This window comes from Sminthopsis crassicaudata, chromosome 3, assembly GCF_048593235.1.
Source record: "Sminthopsis crassicaudata isolate SCR6 chromosome 3, ASM4859323v1, whole genome shotgun sequence".
NCBI lineage: Eukaryota > Metazoa > Chordata > Mammalia > Dasyuromorphia > Dasyuridae > Sminthopsis > Sminthopsis crassicaudata.
In genome coordinates, this window is record NC_133619.1 from 557,676,697 (window position 1) to 557,694,050 (window position 17,354).

Consider the following 17,354-nt stretch of genomic DNA (forward strand, 5'->3'; position numbering starts at 1 on the left):
TGCTGCTCTCTACAAAGTGGCTACTGTCATCTACTGATGGTCTACTTCTTCCCTCATTAGTTGTTGCCATAAGCTGAGTATTTGGTTCTTTTTGAAAGTGAGTAAAAAAGAGCTTGTAAAAATGCTCACCCCTAAGGTCAACAAACATATTTCAGCTCTTTTCTTAGGTAGGTTTAGAGCTGCACCCAGTGTGCATTGAAAGCAGACCTTCAAGCTAAGCTCTTTCTTTTCCAGTATTTTGCCCCTCTTTACTTGTAATTCCCCCAGATATTTTTGATATTTAGTAAAAAGCAAATCTCTTTGTAAATCCCATTATAATTCTTAGCATCTAGAACCAGAGCCCCATAAATTACCTTCAAGTTTCAACAAACTTAAGGAGTCAGTTAGTAATACAGGAGCACTGATGACCTCTGCGTTACATTCCTGCAGCTACACCCAGGTTAATGTCCTCTTTAGACTAACTTCCATGAGAAATAACAAAACATTAATCTGTACGCTCATGGAAAAACAGCAGGTTGTTATGTTGTGGGGAAGACAATCCCCAACTCTAAAACCACTAAATGTTGGTTTGATTCCAAAGTCCATCCCAGGATATAGCTCCTAGGAGACTGGGAATAAGGTTTGGCTCCAGTGTAATCTTAGGGAAAAGATTCACTTCAAAGTAGGACTGATGGTTCATTTTGGACCAGAATTCTGGGTCTATTACAGATATGCTCAAAAATAATATATGAATTCCTAATCTTAGCACCAATAGACCTTTTTGGAGGCACTTTGTAGAATGTATATTTCTTAGCAATGCCAGAACTCTATGGCCCAGCTGGATCTGGCCATAAATTCCTTAAGGAATGAGGAGGGGCAGGAGGTTATGAGAGTTTCTAAATACCCTTTTCCTCACAGGCCCTATTTTGAATATTTTAATCATAATCTGTCATTCCTCATCTCAGTTCAGGACAATTGGCATTTAGCCTTAAGTATTATGCTCTGTCCTATTCCCTACTTAACTTTATCTTAGTGACCCCTTTCCTTGTTTGTTGAGGTTCTGGCCTCCTTCTTTTTTATCACAAAAGAGAGACAGCCTGTTTGTGGACTTGCAACCCTCCTACTGAGGTAGAGAGTTTGTCTATCTGAGTGCATGCACATATGTGTTTCCATATGCATTGGCCCAAACAGCTTTCTTTTTGAAAAGGGCAGCCAAAAGTGTTATTTTTTTATTTCTTAGTATGAAACATAAGGGCCTCTGTAATAAAGGATATTCACTTCTGGAAAAAGTCCAAGCTCCTACAAACTACAAACTATTACTGTGTGAATTAAAGTGTTCGCATGGCATAAATTGCACAGTTCATCCAACATTTATTTTGGAAAGTATTACATCTGGAAAATGGGAAATATTCCAGTGAATTCCCTTACCTTGAAATGCCAGTAGACACAAGGGTATTTTGAGATAATTTCTTGCTTAAAAGTTAGCAAGTAATTTGTGTAATTAGAACATATAAAATAGCTTTCAGTAACATTAGTAAAGTGGTTGGGCACTTTAAAAAGAAATCTTCCTATATGAAGAAATATGGGGCAAAAGGCTAGAATTCTGATTCATAGATGCAAATCTTTCATATGCTTTTCAATCTGCTTTCCATTTGGCTCTCACTGAGAATGTCTACACTACTTACTTAGGATTACTAAGTCTTCTTTTGAAAGAAAAAACCTTTCTTGGCCAACACTTGACTGCATTCTTCTTTTAAAATTATTGTTATTTTGCTCAATTACATGAAAAAACAATTAATATTTGTTTTTTGTTGTTTTTTTTTTTTAACTTTGAGTTAAACAGCAGCTAGATAGCACAGTACATAGGGCACCAACCCTGAAGTCAGGAGGACCTGAGTTCAAATTTGATCTCATACCTTAGCACTTCCCAGCTGTATGACCTTGGGCTTCAATTGCCTCAGCAAAAAATAAAAACAACAACAAAAAACTTTGAGATCCAAATTCTCTCTTGGCTTTTTCCCCTCCCCCATTATTGGGAAGGTAAACAATTTGTTATGATAGATTATACATGTACTGCCATGCAAAATATATTTTTATATTAGCCCTATTGCAAAAATAAAATAAAATAAAATAAAATAACCCTAAAAAACCCCAAGAAAAATAAAGTTAAAAAAAGTAAGCATTGATCTGCATTCATTTCTATTTTTGGAGATGGATAGCATTGTTTATAAGTCCTTCAGAATTGTATTGGACATTGTATTGCTAAGAATAGTTAAGTCATTCACAATTGATCATCATTTATACTATCCTCTTGGTTCTGCTCACATCATTTTGCATCAGTTTACATAAATCTTACCAGGTTTTTTTCTTTTTCTGAAAGCATCTCACTCTTCATTTCTTATAGCACAATAATATTCCATGGAAATCATGTGTCACAAAATGTTTATAGCAGCCTTTTTTTTAGTGGCAAGGAACTGAAACTGAATGGACGTCCATCAGTTGGGGAATAGCTGAATAAGTTAAGGTATATGAATATAATGGAACATTTGTTGCTAAGTGAAGTAAGTAGTAGCAAGAGAACATTGTATATGGCAACAACAAAATTATGTGATGATCAACTATGATGGACGTGGTTCTTTTCAACAATGAGATGATTCAGGGCAATTACAAAAGACTTGTGATACAGAGAGCCATCTGGAACCAGAGGGAGGACTATGGGGACTAAATGTGTATCACAACATAATATTTTTAGTTTTGTTGTTGTTGCTTGCTTGCTTGCTTTTTTTCTCTCATTTTTTCCTTTTTGATTTTATTTTTCTTTTACAGCATGATAAATATGCTTAGAAGAATAAATATGATAAATATGTTTAGAAGAATCGCATATGTTTAACTTATTTTGGATTACTTGTTGTCTAGGGGAGGAGGGAGAGAGAAGGAAAAAGGGAGGGAGGGAGAAAAATATGAAACACAAGTTTTGGCAAGGGTGAAAGAGTTTTATTTGTATTTATTTTGAAAAATAAAAAGGTATTATAAAAAAAAAGAAAAAGAAAAAGCAATTACAAAGAAAATCATGTGTGCCCTTTGACCCAGCATTGCTGTTATTGGGATTATATCCCAAAGAAATGCTAAAGAGTGGAAGGGGACCTGTATGTGCCAAAATGTTTGTGGCAGCTCTTTTTGTTGTAGCTAGAAACTGGAAGTTGAATGGATGTCCATCAATTGGAGAATGGTTGGGTAAATTGTGGTATATGAAGGCTATGGAATATTATTGCTCTGTAAGAAATGACCAGCAGGAGGAATACAGAGAGGCTTGGAGAGACTTACATCAACTGTTGCTGAGTGAAATGAGCAGAACCAGAAGATCACTGTACACTTCAACAACAATACTGTATGAGGATGTATTCTGATGGAGGTGGAAATCTTCAACATAAAGAAGAGCCAACTCACTCCCAATTGATCAATGATGGACAGAAATAACTATACCCAGAGAAGGAACACTGGGAAGCAAATGTAAATTGTTAGCACTACTGTCTATGTACCCAGGTTACTTATATCTTCGGAAGCTAATAATTAATGTGCAACAAGAAAATGGTATTTACACACATATATTGTATCTAGGTTATATTGTAACACATGTAAAATGTATGGGATTACCTGCCATGGGGGGGGGGAGGGAGTGGAGGGAGGGAGGGGATAATTTGGAAAAATGAATAAAAAAAATTAAAAAAAATTAGAATATAATAAAATCTGAAAATTATAAAATATAAAAAAAAAAAAGAAAATCATGTGTCACAACTTGTTCAGTTATTCCTCAGTTGATGGGCATCCCCTCGATTTCCAATTCTTTGTCACTACTAAAAGAGCTACTAAAAATATTTCTGTATATATAGTATCATTTCCTTTTCCTCTGATATCTCTGTGGTTTATAGATCTAGAAGTGGAATTGCTGGGTCATATTTTATAGTCCTTTTGATATAGTTCCAAATTGCTTTTTAGAATGGTTGGGTCAGTACACAACTCCACTAATAGTGCATTAGCATCCCAATTTTTCCATATCATTTCAACATTTGTTATTGTCCTTTTCTGTCATATTAGACAATCTGATAAGATGTAAAATAGTACCCTGGAGTTCTTTTAAATGTGTATTTCTCTAATCAATGGTGATTTAGAGCATTTTTTTTTATATGGCTACAAACAACTTTATTTTTTTTCTTCTAAAAACTGCCTATTCATAAACTTTGAATGTTTAGCAGTTGAGTAATGATTTGTATTCCCATAAATTTTACTCAATTATCTATATATTTGAGAATGAGGCCTTCATCAAAAAATTTACTTGTAAATTTTCCCCCAGTTTCTACTTTTGATTTTGACTGTGTTCATTTTATTTATGCAAAACTTTAAAAAATTCAAGCAATCAAATTATTCATTTTCTATTCTGCAATGTTTTCTATCTCTTGTCATAAAGTCTTTCCTCATCTATAGATCTGACAAGTAAAATATTTCATGCTCCTCCAGTTTGTCCATTTTATCATCCTTTATGCTTAAATCATGTTCCCATTTTGACATTATCTTTGTATCTGGTGTGAGATGTTTGTCTGTAACCTAATTTCTGCCAAACTACTTTCCATTTTCCCCAGCAATTTCTGTCAAATAGGGATTTTTTTTTTGTCCAAAAGCTTAGATCTTTGCCTTTATCAAACACCAGATTACTATGAGTATTTAGAACTATGTATTGAATACCTAATTGATTTAATTGATCTGTTACTCTATTTCTTAGCCAGCACCAGTTTTAATGGTTATCACTTTGTGATACAGTTTAGATCTGATACTGTGGCTACATTCTTTCAAAGATGTTTCATGCTTCATATACTATATACTTATAAAGAAGAATAAAGTATCCCTAGGGTAGTACACAGGAACCTCAGTTTCCTGGCTTCAGGAAGTACCTGAGGGAATTCCGTTTATACTCCCCACATGAGTGATTATCATGTTCCATAAATGATAACACAACCAGAGAGGACCAAGGCATTAGTTGTGCATCAAGGAAGTCTTTTGATGTACTTCTCTCCTTACATTGGAACATTTCCCCTATGTTTGGTGTAATGAGTACTAAGAGAAGTTAGGTGCAGACTATAAAAATTCTTCTCTCTCAAACTTTTTCTTTATATATATTCTTTGAAGCTTCATAGTTTCATAGTTGCCTTTTGTTAAAATGGAAAAATGTAGTTGGATGGTTTATATGCTTGAGTATTCCCCTTTGAAAATAAAAGAAAAAAACCCTGGTACTTAGAGCTTTCCATAATTTGACTCCAGGCTTATTTTGTATCACTCGCTTTTATGTACTTCACATTCCCACTAAACTTGTCTCCTTGATGTTGTCTAAATTTGGCATTTTATCTATTGCCATTGTCTTTACAAACACTGATTCCCATACTTGGAATGTAGTGCCCACTTTCCATCATTTAGTATCTTTATCTTAATCCCAAACTCAGCTCTTCTGCCATTTCGATGGAAAACTTCTCTTAATGCTCCTAGTTGCATGTTCTCTCCTTTTCCAAAATTACCATGTCATTCAAACATATACGTATGTGTATGTATGTCAGTCATTACATTACATGATGTAATACTACATTACACAGTAGTAGTATGTACTACTACCTAGTAGTACTATGCAATGTGTGTAAATTCTTTGTGGCAGGAACTTTTTTTTTTTTTTTTAAACTTTCATATACCCAGTTCCTTGCTTATGATTTGATTGGTGCTTAATGCAGCAAAGGCTCTAACTTCAGTTTCTCCTAGCAAGACTAAAATCCCTGTTGTAGAGCTACCCCTAAAGGTTGAGCTATCTCTTTTCTAATGTTATAGATTTTAGCTCCCATTCTGATGTGTTCTCCCTACTCGCTCTCCAGTTAATTTAGCCAGGTGATATCAGTTAACTTTTACAAGAGGATACAAAGGGATACTTACTTCAAAGATAAAGCAAGAACAAAAGTACAGACCCTTAGGGGTATAGTCTTCCTATATCATCTCTGTCTCTATAGAGATTGGGCTTAGATTAGATGAAGTTTCTACATAGTATAGGTTTTATCAAGTTCACATCCAAATACAGCATCACTGCTGGATAAAACAAAACAAAACAAAACAAAACAAAACAAAACAAACCTGTTTTAACTAGCATTAGGTTAAGTTCCATAGTTTGAAAGTTGTTTCTTGATTCTCAGGGCCTTAAGGCTCACCTGGCTGGCTATAAAGTTTGTTATGGACTCCATTTGCAGACATCTTGATAGTTTTGAACCCTCCTGAAATTTTGAAAGTGACGAAATCTAAAATGAAAAAACACAATGCTAAGACAAAGAATCAAGGTATGTTTCCATGGACCACATAACAATCTCACAAATAGGGAGTGCCAAAACCATCACCACTTATAGCTTTGTCTCTCTTTTCTCACCAGAATGGCACCAGGAAGGAAGAAGCAAGAGAAGGTACAGGTTCTGGTCAACCTATACCTTTTGATTACCTACCCAGTTTAAACTACATAGTCAATCAAAGAGGCTTCTCTTCACCTTAAATTAGTAGACCAAAACTAGTTACAGAATGTCTTTGTATGCTCCAAAGTGCACATGGAATTACATCATCTGAGCACTCTGAATAGACTCATAAAAACTGGGATTATGGGGCAAGTCCCCTGTTATCCTAGTAAAAACTTGTTAATGATACTAAATTATTGGATACCTGGACAAGTTTACTATTCTGACAAATCATAAGGTGATTATTGGGATGAATAGAAGTAATTTGCTACCCATGTCTAGCTAGGCAGACAGAGGTAGCAGAGTAAGGAGAAAAAGATCAGCCTTCATGCAGCCTATCCCCACCATAGCATTTGTGAAGGATAATATTCTCTGGAGAATCCATGGAAAAACATGAACCAGAAGCACAGAATTTGAGAGATAATGGATAAATTCTAATATGCTCAAGTAAGTTACTAATAATATCACAAATCTATCACAATGAGGCACTAAGAGTACAAAGTTTAAAAATGACATAGTCCTTACCCTTAGGAAATTTACATTTTCCTGAATAGGAGAAATAAAAATTCAACCCTAGTGAGACCTGAATCCACAAACTTTGAATCTGTTGAAACTTCAACAGAAATCAGGAATCTGAAACTAAGAGAGGTACAAAGCACTTTCCTTACAATATCACCAAGAATTAGGTAGTGCAAATATTATCACTTCCATAGTACAAATAAGAAAAGGTTAAGTGACTTATTCAGTGCTGCTACACAATAAGTTTTAGAGTGGGGTTTGAAGTTTAGATATCCTGATACCAAGTCCAAGACTCTCTATTACACTGAAAGTATTACACTGAATGCCCAAATTGCTACCATTCAATAATTTATCTGACATGTGCTTTCTTGTTTTTAGTAATGAAGAGGAATAGGGAATTAGAGCCTTTTGTATCAAATGGACCTAAATGAGATCATTATCTGAAACCAGAAACTCCCTGTGCTTTTCAGTGTTCTCTCTGGACCCCCTCAAATAGCTGCAGATAAAAAAGAGCTTCATCATAGGTTCACATGTTTTGTGTAGCCACAATCATTGAAAAGGCTCTAGTAGTACCTGAAAACTACAAATTTTTATCACTGTTCATCCTATTACATATTATTTGAGATGAAAGGAGTCCCTTTCCCAGGTATACAAAAGATAGAGTTTTGTTTGAATAGACCCCCCTCCTTCCAATCTTTTCAAAATTTTCAGATCTAGTTCCTCTGAGTTATCCAAACATTCATCCTCCAGTGTGCTAGAGATATGGATGTTTCAAGCGGCACATTAGAAGAAGCCATCATACAACTGCAGAAACTCTCCATGAATCTTTTTAGAACACTGGCTGAACTTGAAGTCAGAAGGTGTGGGTATGAATTCCCACCTGAGACATTTATCCAATATACAATCATGGGCAAGTCACTTTCTCAGCCTCATCTGCAAAATGGAAAAATAATAGCACCTACCTCTTTGGAAGGCTCAAATTAGTAAATGTATGTTGAATGATTTGTGAATCTTAAAGCATTATATAAATAAAAGCCATTATTATTATAAGAACAAGTGCAGTCCCTTCCTCCTTCAAAAATGTGCTTCCTTCACAATGATGATAAATGGAAATAATTGTTATTGTTGTTATGTTCCTTTTATGTTCTACATTTGCTAAATACATTACTCCAAGGAGGTAATAGAGAAGAGAGTGACAGTGATGGCTGAGGGAACTGTGAGTCTATAAGGCAACTCTGGAGGCATGATATCATTTACTATTGGATATCTAGAATCCCTCTCCTAAAGAGGTGACATTTATCTACTCTGAATTTGTCATTTTCATGAAGTCTTAATCTTTTCTCATTTAAGTTTGGAGAATATACAGCAAAAGGCCTAAATACATTGGTCAATAGTCTTTGTTGTAGCTTAGTGTCAGACAAAATGGATGAGCAGAGAGATGTTGAATTGTTCTTTGTTGACCAGGTCTTCATCGCTTTCCGATTGACTCATTCCCTTTGGCCTTTTAAATGCTTTCAGGGGCAGGTAGTGGTTTGGCTTTCCATATGCATTACAGCATGCTGCTGGCATCCTGGATGCTGTGGCACTGAGACCCTCATTAGGTGACATCAATATAATAACACTTCATTGGATATATGATCTCATCCACTCAGTCTTTACAATCAGAGCTAACATTTCTTTTTTCTTTCTTTTTTTTTTTTTTTTTCCTGAGGCTGGGGTTAAGTGACTTGCCCAGGCTCACACAACTAGGAAGTATTAAGTGTCTGAGACCAAATTTGAACTCAAGTCCTCCTGAATTCAAGGTTGGTGCTCTATCCACTACGCCACCTAGCTGCCCCCAGAGCTAACATTTCTATAACACTTTAAGCATCATATAACCTATTTTATCTCACTTGTGCCTTAATACAATTCCATAAGGTAGATTCCTGTCTTATATAGTAGAGCAAACTGAGCCTGAAAGGTGAAGTGCTGATGATTACACAGCCTTGTCAGTATGTGCCAGAGCTAAGATTCAAACCCAAGTCTCTTAATCACAAGCATTCTTTCCAGAGTTAGAATTTATCTTGTTTTAGCTGTAATCTGTACTATTCTCTGTTTAGCTGAGAGGAATGCCAGTTTTTTCAGGGGTTTATTCCTCTAATTGAGGACTTAATGTTCATAATGGTAGTTCTAGATCATTTCTCTGAATTGGACACATTATTGGATTTCTAAAATAATTATGATGGATAAATTTGGCATCTTCAAATCCATCTTCCAATGGCAACAATCTACCATCACTGAACAGTTTTTAAAATTTAAATTTTTAGGAGGTTAATTTTTTTGTTCTAAACTATTCCTCTCCTTCCCTTTAATCCTGCACTAGAGAATAACAACATTTGACACAGATGTGTGTGTGTGTGTGTGTGTGTGTGTGTGAAACTATATAAAACACAGGTCCATATATTAGTTGTTTCTCTGGAAGTGAATAGCATCTTCCTTCATGGTCCTTTGTAGTTGATTTGAATTCATATAACTTAGAGTAGCTTAATCATTTACATTTACTTTTCAAGCAATATTGCTATTATTGTAAATATATAAATTTACATATTGTAAATATGTAAATGTTCTCTTGATTTTACTGATTTTGCTCATTGTTTCATGCAAGTCACAACATGTTTTTGTAAAATCAACCTGCTCATCATTTTTTAATAGCACAGTAGTAATCCATCACAATTACATACCACAACTAATTCAGCCATTCCTCAATTAATGGGCATTTCATCAATGTCTATTCTTTGCCATTACAAGGAGATTTGCTATAAATATTTTAGAACATCTAAGTTCTTTTCATTTTCATAATCACCTTGGGAAGCAGACCTAATAGTGGTATTTCTGGGTGAAATGGTGTATAGGTTTTATAACTCTTTGGACATAATTCTAGAGTGCTCTCCAAAATGTCTGGATCAGTTCACAATTCCACCATCAGTGTATAAGTGTCCCAATTTTTTCATATTCCTTCCAATATTTGTCAATTTTTCTTTCTATAATTTGAGTCAACCTGATATGTGAGATAGAATCTCAAAGCTGCTTTAATTTGCATTTTTCTACTCATTAATGCTTTAGAAGACTTTTCATAAAACTACATATAGTTTTTATTTCTTCTTCCAAAAATTGCCTATTCATCTTCTTTGCTTATTTACCAATTGGAAAATGATTCATATTCATATAAATTTGATTAAGTTCTCTATATTTTTGAGAAAATTTGCTAAAATTTTTGTTTCAACTAGCTTTTAAAATTGAATTTCTCAGATTTTCCAAGTAAACTATTTTACTGTCTGCAAAGAGACGTTGCCCATTCTGATTCCTTCAATTTCTTTTTCTTTTCTTATTGTTATTGCTAACATTTCTACTACAATTTCTAGTACATCAATATATTTGTGATAATGGGCATCCTTTTTCACTTCTGATCTTATTGGGAAGTCTTTTAGCTTATTCCTATTACAGATAATACTTTCTGATGGTTTTAGGTAGATGGCAATCATTTTAAGGAAAAACCCATTTATACCTATGCTCTCAAGTGTTTTTAACATGTTCCAGCCCACTTTCCTCTACCTTGTGGAGAGTACACAAAGTAGTAGTTAACACACAGTCCTCTCATCAAGTTCACTTCTGGGTTCAGTATAGTCAGTGGATGTACTAATCCCTTGCTAGACAAGTAATTTAATAACACACATCTTTAGTACTTTAAAATCTGAAGCAGCATAAACTATCGTAGAAGAGAGCTAGCCCAGGATCTAGGAAGATCTGAGTTAAAGTCTCATATCTTATACATCTTGACTGAATGACCCTGTGCAACTCACATGAAGTTTCAGTGTTCTAGGTATCAAAAAAGAAAAATCCCTGAAGACTGCATAGTGACTTAGAAAAATCACAAATTAACAATACTTATTTTGTATTGTATTTTTATTTATTTTGTTAAACATTTCCCAATTACATTTTAGTCTGGTTCTAGTTACATTCAGACTTTTCCCTGAGTCTAGGCCCCTAAATATTTGATAATTCTACTCCAAACAACTATCTAAGACTATAAATTGCATAGCAGATAGTGATCTTAATTGGCATCTGGAAGTTCTGTATATCAAAGAAATCACAGACTCAGGGTCTATCTCTTTTAGTCCTACAAAGTGCTTTTAGCCAATATTTAATGTAACCTTCACTATGGGTCTCTGAAGCAGAGTACCATTATCATTTTCAATAATTTTACAGGTGAGCCAACTGAAGTTTTGCAGATGTTAAATGATCTTAGCTTGTGAAGCTAGCAGATGCAATAGATGGGATTCAAAGTCAGGTCCTCTCTCTCCAGAATGAACACTCTTTCCATTATACCAGGCTGCTCCTCAAAACCATAAGCCATCTTTAAAAATGCCATTTAATGTGCCAGAACAAAATAATAGGATCATAGATTGATAGTTGGAAGGATCCTCAGGGGTCATCTAGTTCAACTCAATTTAAAAGATTAACAATCAAATCAACAAATATTAAATGTCTACTATGTACTGGATACTCAAATAAAAAGAATGAAACAACCCTTACTCACAATGACTATATATATATGGGGGAGATAGGCACATGTCTCATAGATAAGTTAATACATATATATAGATCATGTATGTGTATGTATGAGCATATATACAAAGTAATTAAATACTAGATAATTTGGGGGAAGGACACTGGTAATTGAGGGAATAAGAAAAGGCTACATGAAGATTGTGTCTGAGCTCAGACTCTAAAAGACAAAGATAAGGAGGAAGTGCATTCCAGTAAAGTTGGATAGCCAGTGCTAAGACACTGATGGGAGATGAAATGTCATGGATGAGGAACAGAACACAGGCCAGTTTGACTGGATTATAGGGTGCAAGTAATAACCAGTGAAGTTGGACCAGGTAATGTAAGATTTTAAAAGCTAAATAAAGGAGTTTATATTTTATTCCAGAACTAGTACAGAGCTCCTTGTGTTGGTTGAGAAAAGGAATTATATGGTTAAATCTATGCTTAAGGAATCTTTCTTTGACAGCAGGGTGTTGAATGGATTAGGGACTTGAGGCAAGGAGATGAATTGGGAGACTATTGTAACAATATAGGTGAATGGTGATGAAGACTTGAAGTAAGATGGTTTCTGGGCAAGTGGGGAGAAAAGCTCAGATGTGAGAGAAGTAAAAGGAGAAATTAAAGGATTTGGCAACTTATTGGAACTTGAGATGGAGGGAGAGTGAAGAGTACAGGATAATGACAAATTTATGAATTTTTTACACTGGAAGAATGATGGTAATTTTGATGGAAATAGGGAAGTTTGGAAGAGGGATGGAAAGATAAGAAGAGTTCAGTTTTAGACTTATTGAGTTTAAATGTCCCTTGAGATATAGTTTGAAATGTTCAATAATCTGTTTTCTCAAGAAGCAAGTAGCAGATCTTGGAATCAAATACAGGTTTTCTGATTTCAGAAGCATTACTCTTTCCAGGACATCATCTAGGACAAAATGCCAAACAAGAGATTAAGAAAGATTTGTGTAGCTGTAATTCACAGAAACAATAGGACTGGTCTTTTTGTTTGCCAAACAAAACAAAACAAAACAAAACAAAACAAAACAAAACAAAACAAAAAACGTTTACTAAGTAGTAGGGACTCTCTCTTCCAGAATATTTACATTATTGTCCACTACATTTCATAGTAGATGTCCTGGGCATCAGCTTTTTGTCCCTATTGATCACTTAGGCTAAGTACTTTGATTATGGCTTCCCCAAAAATCCAGAATCCCAGAATTTGAAAGTTGGAAGTGGCTTCAAAGACCATGTAGTTCAATCAATACATGTAAGGAATTTCTGCTATGATGTCTCTGACAAGTGGTCATCCAACTTCTATTCATAGAACTTTAAGGGGGTTCACCAACTCTTACTACTTAACCTATTTTGGATAGCTGTATTAAGAAATTTTTCTGGACATCAAGCTTAAGTTGGTCTCTTTTCTACTCATTGTTCGTGGCTCCACCTTTTGCCCAAATCCAAACCTTTCTTATACATTTCAAGATAGCCATCATAGCTTAAGGCTAAACATGTTCACTTTCTCCAACAGATTCTCATGTATCATGACTCAAGATCTGTCATCATCTTGGTTACACTCCTTTGGACACTCTATAATGTATCAACATACTTTTTAATTGTGGTGCCAAAATCTGAATGCAGTGTTCCAGATGAAATCTGATAAGATCAGAGTACAGTGGAACTAGTATTTCCCTTATTCCTTGAAGCTGTGCTCCTCGTAATGCAGTCCCAGACAACATTAACTTTTTTTCCATTGTCACATCCTGATACTACAAATACATGTGGAGCTTACATTCTACTACTACTGTGTATGATTTCTCACCCATCTTATAGTTGTAGTAATTTTTTTTACGTAAGCATAAGTTTTCTCATTTATCCCTATTAAATTTAATTTTTATTAGGTTTGGTTTAAATGCTTTAGCATAACAATATCCTTATGGATTCAGATTTTGTAATTCATTGCATTAGGTATATTTTTTAGCTTTATGTCACCTGAAAATTTGATGAGTCAACCAACTTAGGGAAAGGGTGTGGTGTCAGATATACTAACACAGATAGTACTCATATTTGATCCAGAAAGATTAAAATGACCAGTGCCAAAGATTCAAGAGCATGGACTCCTTCCCATGCCTTCATTTTTATACTGAGGGTTTCTGTCATATATTATAATTAATCTTCCCCTTATAACAATTACCCATCAGGCACATATTCATCAGGTGAAATTTCTGTTTTCTTTCTTCCTCCTGACAGAAACTATCAGTGAAAAGATTTAGCTCAATTCTCTTTTATTTAGTCATCTTTTAGGTATTCATACTCATCCAAATCAGTAGACCTGGATATAGCAAAAAAGAATTATTCTTGTCTGACTAGTGCTAACGTGGGCTATCATTTGTACTTTATTAAGTGATTGATTAGAAAGGTTAGCAACTTTAGAACAGGTTCTGAAAATCACATATGTCCCCTAGTTAGTTGCTCAATACTATCATGAAACCTGGATAACACTTAACTTTCATCTCTAGTGACTGTAGCCTAGTAGGAAGAGGAGTGGTTTACAAGATATAATCCTGACTGAAGCTTGTTGCTAATGCTCCAAAGATGATATGCCAGGCTAAATCCTGAATAACAAATGCTGACAATCAGGTGGGATCCCTATATATTCTTCAAAATTATTTCATTTATTAGTTTATTCCCTCTTAGAACCCGTCATGTCCTTTTCCCATGAATGAATAAAATGAAAAAGTATTAAACACTTACTATATGTCAAATATAAAAATATATTGGTATTTGTCTTCAATTGCTTCCAGAAGGCATGAGTGGCAAAAATCGTGAATATTGAATTAATTTTTTTCCACAAAGAGTACATCTCCAGTTTGCAGCCTAACCATCCCTCCCCACCCAATTCTCCAAAGGGACATGTGGGGCATCCAGTTGGGAGAAACAAGGCAGTCTAGATCAGCCCAGCTCACTCAGTTCTTCCTTTCTTGAACCAACTCACTTTCTGAAAAGAACCACAACCCTTATGCTCTCCTCCCACTCTACCTCTTCCAAACTTTCTTGGGGGAAACAGGGTACTGCATGTGGAATCTGTGGTTCCTTGAGCCCAGGGCTCAGGCCACTGCCTGGGGCTTGAGGGTGTAAGGGGTCCTGGGTCCTCTGGCATTGCTACTTTGCTACTGCAACCTCTATTTCTTCCAATCGTGCTGCTCCTGAGCATGTTGGCCCTCTATGCCCCTTCCAAAAAAAAGTGGCCAGTGGAAGCTACCCACTGCCCATAGCAATGGTAGTTATAAGAGCAGGGGAAGTGGGAATCTGGGCAGTAAATAAAGGCAGTAACAATACAGCCCTTCTGCTCAACCAAGACAACAACCAAGTGCACGTGCCAAGCAAGCATTAAATGCTGAAGTATTTTTTTTTCCTTGTCAAAATGTGTTGAATACAGAATTTGACAGATTTCAAAATAGACAACTACCAAGGTACCACTGTACTATTTTAGGTACTGGGGATCCAAATAAAATAATTAAGATTGTCCTTTATGCTAAAGAGCTCAAACTAGAGGGAACAACATGTAAAAGAAAATTCAGTTACAGATGTTCTGTTCAGGATTTGTAACAATGACTACTTACATTGTAGGGTTGTTACAACAATATTTCTTAAACTAGGGGAAGAGAATAAACATTTACATAGTGCCTATTATATGTCAGGCACTTTGCTAGGAGCTTATTAATACTTCATTTAATTCTCACAACAACTCTGTGAGCTAAGTGCTATTATTATTTCCATTTAACAGTTAGGAAACTGAAGGTGACAGAAGTTAAGTGACTTGCCCAGGATCATGAAGCTAATAAGTATCTGAAGCCACATTTGAACTCATCTTTTTTTTTTTTTAATTATGGCTTTTTATTTATCAGATATATGCATGGGTGATTTTACAGCATTGACAATTGCCAAGCCTTTTGTTCCAATTTTTTCCCTCCTTCCTCCAACCACCTCTCTCAGAAGGCAGGTTGACCAATGCATGTTAAATATGTTAAAGTATAAATTAAATGCAATATATGTATATATGTCCAAACAGTTGTTTTACTGTACAAAAAGAATCAGACTTTGAGATAGTGTACAATTAGCCTGTGAAGGAAATCCAAAATTCAGGCAGACAAAATTAGAGGGATTGGGAATTCCATGTAGAGGTTCATAGTCATCTCCCAGAGTTCTTTCGCTGAGTGTAGCTGGTTCAGTTCATTACTGCTCTATTGGAACTGATCTGGTTCATCTCATTGTTGAAGAGGGCCAGGTCCATCAGAATACATCTTCATACAGTATCGATGTTGAAGTGTGTAGCATCATGAACTCATCTTTTTGACTTCAATCTCAGTGCTCTATCCTAGCTGTCTAGGTCAGTCTTGTGCTCTCTCCATGAGGGTCTAAGAGGACACATTAGACAAATTTACCTATTGTCCTACATCTTCTTAAAATCACTACATCCTTAATTCTGATCTTATGGAATAAACTACCCCATTTGTGGTTTTGATATCAATTTCTGCTTATTTCCATGGTTTTCCACATCTGATCCTGGTGAATATTGTGACTTAATCAACATATGTTCATGATGTTGACTCTGTATTGATATGTTAAGTAATCTCCAGGACAGATGGTATCCTGTTTCCTTTCATGTTCTTGACTTACCTGTCAACAAAAAGAGTAGTACTGCTATTTTAATAGACTTTTTAAAAAGTGGCTCCACGATAGGGGAAGATAGGTATATTAATGTACGATTGGTAGAAGGGATTGAAAGGAGGGAGTGAATTTGGAATTGAAAATAAAAATAATTTTTAAATTTAAATTTAAAAAAAAAGGTGTCTCTAAATGGCCTATTTACTGCTGACAAACTTCTTTATACTTAACTAGGTTGTTCATAATACTTTATACTTAGTGAAGTTGGTCATTAGAAAGCAGGCATAGTTTGTTACTAGGATCATACTTTAAACCGTTCTAGCATGATAAAACTTGCTAAAGTTGGCATTTCATTGCTATGGGCTTTAAGAATTCAGAGTCATCTACATGCAACCCAAGTTTATTAAAATGAATGATGGAATCAATGGTTTATTATGGTTTATTAAGCACTTATATTTTGTGCAATCAATATGAGAAATGCTGGGGATACCAATACTAATACAAATAGAAAAGCAAGAGAGTCCTTGCTCTCAAGTTGATCTATTAATAAAGGACATAACACATATGGAAGGGTTCAGCTGCAAATCACATGAAAAGGTCCTATGTTTCTGATCAGTTTCTGATATTGAACTATTTGACAATGTCAAGGACTTTGGTGGCAAGAGCTTTGTTTTCTGGATCTTCAGTAACTGTATCTGTAGCACCTTCAGGAACAGATATCTGGGTGCATCTGCACAGGGCTGCTTCCCAGGATTATGGCTGCAAGACTCTAGGCTAGAAGCACTGCTAGTCCCAGGGCTCCTGGACTGTCAGGCCTGTCTCCATCTGTGTCTAAGGCGAGGTGGAGGTCCAAGAGGTGGTGGTTTAGCTTGCCTGGCACATGCTGCCTGCTTCTTTCCTTTGAGGAGCATTGCTGATTTAGCTAGACTTGCTTCCCCAATCTGTGGGTACAATTAACTGGCCCCTTCTTCACCAGTGTTATTTCCTCAAATGATGGCTATGAGGGTCTGGGTTCGGAATTATGCTTCATATCTATTTGTAGACTGAGTTCTGAAGACTTTACCCATTTACTATGGGAAAATT

The 17,354-nt window shown here is 35.4% G+C and overlaps 1 pseudogene; it reads right to left on the minus strand.

Moving 5' to 3' along the window:
* Window positions 1–14,817, minus strand: part of LOC141562350 (arginine/serine-rich coiled-coil protein 2-like) — a 32,492-nt pseudogene extending 17,675 nt beyond the window's left edge.
* Window positions 14,818–17,354: the final 2,537 nt, after the last annotated feature.